General features: G+C 30.1%; 1 long non-coding RNA gene across 1 annotated transcript; it reads right to left on the bottom strand.

The window, feature by feature from the left end:
* Nucleotides 1-2,330: 2,330 nt before the first annotated feature.
* LOC107953038 (uncharacterized) lies at nucleotides 2,331-3,396 on the bottom strand. Its single transcript, XR_001699037.2, has 2 exons — nucleotides 3,007-3,396; nucleotides 2,331-2,629 (listed from the first exon to the last, which is right to left on the bottom strand). It is a non-coding gene; the product is annotated as an uncharacterized lncRNA (long non-coding RNA).
* Between the last annotated feature and the right edge of the window lie 5,572 nt (nucleotides 3,397-8,968).

The following is an 8,968-nucleotide window of genomic DNA, read 5'->3' on the forward strand; positions in this document are numbered from 1 at the left end:
ATTATCATTTTACATATATGCTCTCCCATGAACCTCACATTTCATGGCAGAATTACCAGTCCAGGCTAAATTCCCCATATCATGAACTCATAAGGTGATGTCGAGATTACTAGTTCAGGCTACATCCCTTATAGCGATAAAACACCCTTAATGGGTTCGGATCTGAATTACCAGTTCAGGCTAAATTCAGGCCCTAATTAGATTACCCGTCCGGGCTAAATTCATAGTGCACACATATTCTTCGGGAGGCTTGATCATTCAAGGAACACCCATCCGGGCTAGATTCCTTTTTATACTTGAGATCACGGATTACCCGTCCGGGCTAAATCCTTACTGCAACACATGCAGGGTCTCATTCTACATGTAAAACATGGTTTATCCATCGAATTCTCTTTTTAACCTCAATTGAGACGGTTATCAACAATTCATTATCAAAGATGCATTTCATACATTTTCATGCCATCAACAAATGCAAATATCATGCATTCATAAATAATGCAATTATACATATTAGGGGTTTACTTTAAGTTATCCGAACTTACCTGGTACTCTTTTCGAAAATGGGTTTCAGTTATTCTGAAACCTTGCGTTTACCACGATCGACCTCCAAAATTTGTTCCTCGGGGTCTATATCAGCAAAATTAGCCCATTAATACCCCACATTATACATTTTGAGTTTAATATCTACCCCTGGTCCAAATGACCATTTTGTCCTTAACCTTTCACTTTTTTACGATTTAGTCCCTAGGTTCTTATACTGAAACACATGCACTTTCTACCTTACCCAAGCCTAACCAAACACTTTTCCTTCTTATGGTAGCCCAAATTATCCATTAATTTCTCATTTCTACCACAGATTTACATCTTTTACAAAATGGTCCCTATAAGGGTTTCTTATGAAAATCGACTAGAAAAAGATGTTTAACACACATTAATCTTTCATATTCCTCCATAATCTATTAAAATACAAGCAACTCATGCATGGGTAAATTTTTAAACATGAACCCTAGCATGAAATTTGGGTAGAAATGGAGAGATCAAGCTACCGGGATTTCAAAAATACAAAGAACATTAAAAACAGAGCTTGGGAGCACTTACTATTAAGCTTGAAAATGTTGAAAACCCTAGCTATGGTGTCTCTTCAATTTTCAGCAGCCATGAAGAAGAAAATGACTGATTTTGGCTTGATTTTTCCCATTTTAATTCATTAAAATGACAAATGACCAAAATGCCCTTATGCCATTTCTTTAAAATTTCATCCAAGCAAGCCCTTTTTGTCCAAAAGTTTAGAATTTGGGAAAATTGCTCTTCAAGACCTTATAATTTATAATCTAAAGCAATTTCATATGAATTTATTCTAGAAACCAAGTTTTGCAATTTATTCAAGTTAGTCCTTGATTTCCAATTGGACACCTTATACTTAAAATTTCTTCATGAAACTTTAACACATGCATATACTCATATTCTAGGCCCTATTTCAGGATGTTTCACATGTTAACTAAACGAATTACATTAACATTACCATGCTTGACCTCAAACCCAAAAATTCCATAATTAATCCATTTTCATAGACAATTGCCCACCTTGGCCGAATACTCATATAGTCATTTTAAGATATTATTAATCAACTTCCAAACAAAATAGTCACAATAAACCATACATACATTTGGTCATATATGCAAGCTCAAGAATCATATTGTTGTAACAGTCCGATTTAGACCCTAATCGAAACGGTGGCTTCAGGACCACAAATCCGAGTTAGAAAAATATCTGAATATTATTTTTCATGTTTATTATATGTGAATTTGCATGTGTGAAAGTTTCATATAAAAATTTGATCGTTTGTGTGCTTAATTGAATAAAAGGGTTTAATTGCATAAGTTGAAAAATAGATAGTTTATTTTATAAGATCCAATTTGTTAATGGCTTTCTAAATTGAAGTATTTAAGTTGCAAATAAACCTTTAGACTATGTGGTTGCCGAATGTGTCCATATTAAGTATGTTTTATTATTAGTTTTAAAAGGTTAAATATGTAAATTAATAAATAATATACATGTTATCATAAAACATAAAATAAACATAAGTTTCATTTTATTTTCTTGGTGACCGAAACCTTAAAAAAGAAAAGAAAGAAAGAAAGCTTAGGTATTCGGAAACTTTGAAGCTTGATTAAGGTATGGACTTTGCTCGATTTTTTGATAATTTTTACGTTTTTGAGATCGTTGTTTTGAGTACTACCCGACCCATGCTTAAATTTTTGATTTTGGTGAATATTTTGAGTTATGCCATTGATAAATATGTAAGTACCCAAATTTACCTGGGCCCAAAATCATTAACTAGCCCAAACAATTAAAAATATATACATAAAAACAAAAAAAACAAATAATTAAATGTCCACTGTTTAATTTACACAGCCCAAAGTTAAAACCCAGTTACAAGCCCAATCCTACAATTACAAAAACCTCACAAAATAGAGCCCGATAGGCCCAATCCTGACAAAGTTTTTGGAAACCTTAACCCCAGCCCCATCTGCTTTGCACCGTAGCAGCCTCCAGATCTACCATCGCTTGCGCATCCACGTCGACACGCCCGTACCACCTCCGTACACGCCACCTAGTTCCTCCGTACCTGCGAACCAATGCAAACACAACAGAAAAAAGAAAAAATGGGACAAAAAGATTATATTTTTATTTTTTGGCTATAAAGCCATTTTTCATTTTGGATTGTAACTCTTCTACGCACACAGAAATACACACGCATACTGAAAGAAAGAGAAATCAATTTGAAATCAGTTTTTAAGGGGATTTTAGATCGTTTTCTTCTTTAATTTTCTTTTCTTTTTCTTGAATCTTTTTACACGGAAATTGAAAAAAGAGAAAGCAATCTTAAATCAATTTTTAAAGGGCGATTTTAGATATCGATTTTTTTAAAAAAATTCTGGTTCTATTTCTCTGGTTTTGATCCATTGAAAATATAAAAGGGAAAGAAGAAAAGGGTTTGCATACCTGCCTCTTTAGAGTCATCCTTGTCGACGCTCACTCCTCCGGCTCAGAAGCAAACGGATCCCTAGGTCCGATTAATGCTGCGGCGGAGATGATGGCACAATAGGTACTTGTCAGAGGGGCTTAGGAGAGTTTTTTTAAAAGAGTTTAGGGTTTTTTTTGATGAAATGATCTGTTAATTGATTCCTAGGGCAGATTTTAGCCTTTATATGTGTTTAAAAATGGTGTCGTTTTAAGCTAGGAATATTGGAATTGAAACGGCGTTGTTTCATGACGTGATCCGATGACCCGACCCGGATTCTCCTTAGATCCGCGGGTCTCATGGGGAGGGGATAATTGCGAGTGTAGTCCTTTCACATTTCTGTTGCGTTTTAATGCAGTTTTTCTTTGCTTTTAATTTCTCTCCTTAATTTCAATATTACTTTAAATTAGCCCATGATTAAATACTGCGTTTTGCGACTTGAAATATTTACATTTTTAATCCTCATATGTTTGTGCGCATTGCGCTTTAGTCCCTTTTTTATTTCAATGGTTTATTTTATTTATTAAGTATCTCTTTTATCTTAATCTTATTTTAATTGAGTCCTTTTAATCTATATAATTCATTCTTTTTTAAATTCACTTGACATTCATTTTTTTATTGTTTGTATATATTTTGAATTACTTTGATAATTATATTTTGTTTTTTTTATAAAATTATTATTTTAAAGTTCCCTTTTATGCCATATCATTTTAAATTTTTTGTATAATCATTAGTTTAAATTATCCTTACATTAATATATATATACATAGTCTATGTAAAAGTTAGTTGTATTTTGTGAATATTATTAATCTCATGTTATTTTATATATAAGTAAATTCTTTTTAAATCTATTTATATATATATATATTAAAAAAAAACCTATCATGTACATAATCCATTCTTTAAGAACATATTTTAGCCTTACATATTTAATTATTTTTGTTATTGTATGTGCAATGTCAACTTTAAAGAGATGTATTAATTTTTAATATATTTTTTACGTTATTTGATTCAAATTTCTTCTTTTATAATATATATTTTAATAATCATTTATATATTTGAAGTTTTTTTTGTATACATGTAAATTATTTTAAATTCTAGCATGTGTTATTTGTTCATCAATTCATCATTTTTAAAATTGTTTTGTATCATATTGGCTCTTAGTTATATTTCATTTGGTACACTATGTGTTGATTATTTTATATTATGCCATATACATTATTGTTACATATTTTTTATTGGTTTTTTGGTGTTGTTACCTCAATTGTTCTCCATCCATGCTTGAAAATTTAGTTACATTTTTCTTAGATTAGTTATATTTAATTGTTTGTTTTGTTAGTAGGTTAAATAAGGTTATATTATCCTCATTCGTCAAGTATTGTACTTTATTTGTGCATGTTATCCCATATTTATTATTTCCATTTTTGTTTGCAAACGTTGCTTGGTAATTTCTGACTTTTTTTGTAAAACTGATTATTTTATTTTATTTCAAGTCAAATCAAGGCATTTCAAGCTAGTTTACAAATTATTTATTTAAATTTTTTTAAAACAAGGCAATGTTCAATATTTAGAAATTCGAGAAATTGTGCCCTACCGTGCTGGGTTTCTATTTCTCGTTGGACTAAATAAATGGACATCCTTTTGTAATTTTTAACCTAAGAGCTATTGGAAGTCAAAAACCAATCGAGTTTTCAAAGGAATGAAGAATCGTGTCCAATCGTGCTGGATGTGATGTTATATACCTTTGAAACCAGAGAATTTTAACAACCAGCTTGAACCACTCGAATACTTTAAAAGGAACAATATTTCAATTTTTTTTAAAAAAACCCTAGACATAAGGACAATACTTAATCAATTTGGTACCCGTTTTTGGGTGTAGTGAGTGTGCTAACCCTTCCTCATACGTAATCGGCTCTCGAACCCATTTTTAAATTTACATGGACCAAAATTGATATGAATGGAACAAAATGTTTAGTAGGTGATCCAATCACACCTAAACAAAAATAGTGGTGGCGACTCCACATTTTACTTTAAAAGTCGATCCCCATTTTTCCCTAAAAAAATGGTTTCGACAGAATATTTGTGTTTTGTGATGTTTGATGATAAATTATGAAAGATATGTTTTGGATTAATATGTTTTGTATTGGGTTAGTATGAAATATATGGATTAGTATGAGCATAAGGAAGATTCGGCCTAACTATGATGTGGTGAGATTTTGTGTATTTTGTGTTTTGTGCAATTAGGACTAATTTGTAAAAGTATGAAATATCAGGGGTAAAATGGTAATTTTCCCATTTTGTGTTGTTGGATTAAATTGAATGAAATTGTGTTTAAATGAGGTTAATTTGAAATTATATAGATCAAGAACAAAAGAAATTGGACTTGGATAGGGGAAAAGCAAAAATAGTCGAATAGCCGATTTAAATCATTCGTCGATATCCGAGGTTAGTTTATAAGCAATAAAGTTAGTTTATAAGCAATAAACGTTGTTGAATTTGAATGTGTATGATTTTTATATGTTGAATTTAATTGTATAAATTTCTATGGTTAGAGCCGAATGCATGAATGTTTATGATATTTGGGAATATTTTCGGTTCAATTGAGATATGAATTATGAATAAGATTAACTTTGTAACAGTGATATATCAGGCATATTGCCTAGCAGGCTTTGATGCCGGTGTATGATATCAGGCTTATTGCCTAGCAGGCTTTATGCCGGTGTATTGAATCAGGTTTATTACCTAGCAGGCTCTGTGCCGGTGTTTTATACAAGGCTTTATGCCTAATGAATTTTATGTGAGCAACGGTAAAAGCAATCAAATGTGTTAAGTGAGCTAAAGCATTCAGGTCTGTGAATATGGTTTTTCTATTTGAAATGAAAGTTAATTCATTGAAAGATATATGATAGAAATGTTTTGTGATGATATTGGAAATGTATGAAATTATGAGTAAGGTATTCGGTTTTATGATAAGTATAAGTATGTGATTTAAACGTTTGATTCATGTGATTGTATATATATGAATACATATGTATAATCGATTATCTATGATATTATGACTTTGAAATTGGAGAATATATTGATAATATATATATGGTATATGCGACCATGGTATATTAATGTATAAATATATGTTTGATTAGGGTTATTTTATATATATAGAGAGGTTGTTAATTTGCTTAAATTGCTTATAACTTACTAAGCTATGATAACTTACTGTAAGTATATTTATTCTTTGTTCTTATGGATTTTTAGAAGTTTGCTACAAGTTCAGGGACCGTCAGTGAAGTTATCCACACTATCGTCAATCTTCTGTACTTTTAAAAGTCTTATTTCAAACTTATGGCATGTATAGGCTAATATGTATTTTGTCCGATCTTGGATATGTATAATTTAAACCATGCGAATATGGCTTGACTCCTAAGCTTGAATTTGGTTTTCTTTGATTATGGTTCAAGTTCATTTTTGGTTAAAATGCTATGTACTTTGGATAACTAGTATTTATAGTAAGTGTTTGTGTATTGAAGTTGATTAAAGAGTTTTGGATGTGATATGAATGAATTGGCCACAATATATGCATAGGTATTTTTGATTGGTTTGAATGTGATTTTATATCTAAATAAAGTATATAAATGAATTTAGTAATTTGCCTAGTTAAGGTTTATAAATGATTTGGTGTTAAAGGATATCTTGTATTAACCGAATATGGTTGGAGCTATTTTAATATATATATATTTATGATTTTTATAAAATTTTTGTATTGATATGTATGTATATATATATTCAAATGAGTACATATATTTATATGTGCATAAGTCATGAATATTAAAGTGTAATGAATTGGCTAAGTAAAGTCAAGTAGTATATGTTATTTAATCCTATCAATATGCTTTATATGTGTTTCGGCAAATATGATTAAATTAGGTCATTATTTGTTCTCTTGTATGTTTATGTTATAAGTAAGATATTCTATATTTACAGTTAAGTATTATATGTTATTAAGGTTTGTTAATATTGATAAGTGAAATGGTCATTATCACACATGATATTTATATGAAGTATAATGATGTGTTTTGGTTATGTGTGAATGGGAATGTATATGGTGTTATATGTGGTATAATAAATTATGAAAATTACATGTGTTTTATGTGATGTATAAATGTTTAACTTAATATTAAATGAATACCTAATATGATATGATTTTTATCAAATGATTATAAGTAGTACATTTCGTATAATCCATTTGTGTTTGGTTATAGTATGCGACTAAAGTGTAATGAAGTCTATTTATTTGCATGTATTATGCGTTTAAATTAAAAGTATATTCGACTATACGGCAATAGAGGTTAAATTGACTATTGAAATTCAAGTACGTGTATGTGAACGTTTTAAGTTATGTTCGGCGACGGATATGGGTTAGGGGTGTTACAAGTATAACATCACATATATATGTATTACCTATATGGTCGAATATACCACATCATATTTGCACATATTTAAGAAACATTTCAATGATACACAAGTTATTCATTCACAAGCCGAATATACATATCACAAACACATATATTCTTCATTTGCATCGTACATGATTTAAAACAAATATTCAAAGTACTTATTACCTTATCTTAAGTAGGTATCAAGTTAATTCATACCTGGCCATTTAGCTCGTTTTACACATTCGAACACAACTTATCTTTGCCCGATGAACCATTCAAAATTGGATAGAACACTAAGATAATCACACATATAGTACAATTCCAACATCCCAGACGTGGTTATACATGTAATCACATATCAATGCCACTATCCCAAACAGGGTCTTACTCACACACATATATCAGAATCACATATCGATGCCATGGTCTTACTCGCACATCACATATCGGAATCCTATGTCATGGCATATGTATCCTAGCTATTCCTAAGGTTCATACGGGGATTTCAGGCATCGTAACTCAATCGAAACGAAGTCATAAACATAGTTGCTAAGCTTAACAACATTCGACTATTGCATATATAAATTCATATATTCCATTTCAGCATACATACTTTGTATTTAATTAAAATTAAGTACGTCTATTTGCTTATAAACTTACCTCGGACGATATAAAACGGAACATGACAGCTAGTCGACAACTTTTGTTTTCCCCCGATCCAAATCCGATTTCTTTGGCTCTTTATCTAAACATATTAAGCTCATTCAAACATATTTTCATTCAATTTAGTGCAAAAACACATAAATCAGCTAATTACCATTTTACCCCTGACATTTACACTTTTTACAATTTAGTCTTTATTGTACAAAATACAAAATATACAAAATTTCACTATACCCATGTTAGGCCAAATTTTACCCATATTCATACAAGTCCATATATTTCATTTATTTCACATTTTAGTCCCTCAAACTATTATTTTTGCAATTTAGTTCTAATTACTCAAAATCATCAAAAATTCCAATACAAAACATGTTAATCCAAAACATATCTTTTATATTTCATCATCAAACAACAAAAATCACAAGCTCTCATTAATGTCATAACTCAAAATATTCATCAAAATAAAAAATTCAAGCTTGGGTATTGAAGATAACTTAGCAACGGTCTCAAAAACGTAAAAATTATCAAAAATCGAGCTAAACACATACCTTGATTGAGCTTAGAAGTGGCCGAACCCTAAGAACTCTTTTTTCTTTTTTTCTTTTCTTTAGTTTCGAAAATAAGAAGAAATATGATGAACATGACTTTATTTTATGTTTTATTATAACATATATTAACATTTAACTTAATTACATATTTAACCTTTGTTATAATATTATACTATCACATGTTTTATGTCCATTGTCGTCCACCTAATTTAATAGTGGCCCAATTACAACATAAAGGCTTCATATTATAAAGACATTAACAATTCGGTCCTCACACATTAAACTATCAAGTTTTC

Source organism: Gossypium hirsutum, chromosome A07 (genome assembly GCF_007990345.1).
Source record: "Gossypium hirsutum isolate 1008001.06 chromosome A07, Gossypium_hirsutum_v2.1, whole genome shotgun sequence".
Taxonomy (NCBI): domain Eukaryota; kingdom Viridiplantae; phylum Streptophyta; class Magnoliopsida; order Malvales; family Malvaceae; genus Gossypium; species Gossypium hirsutum.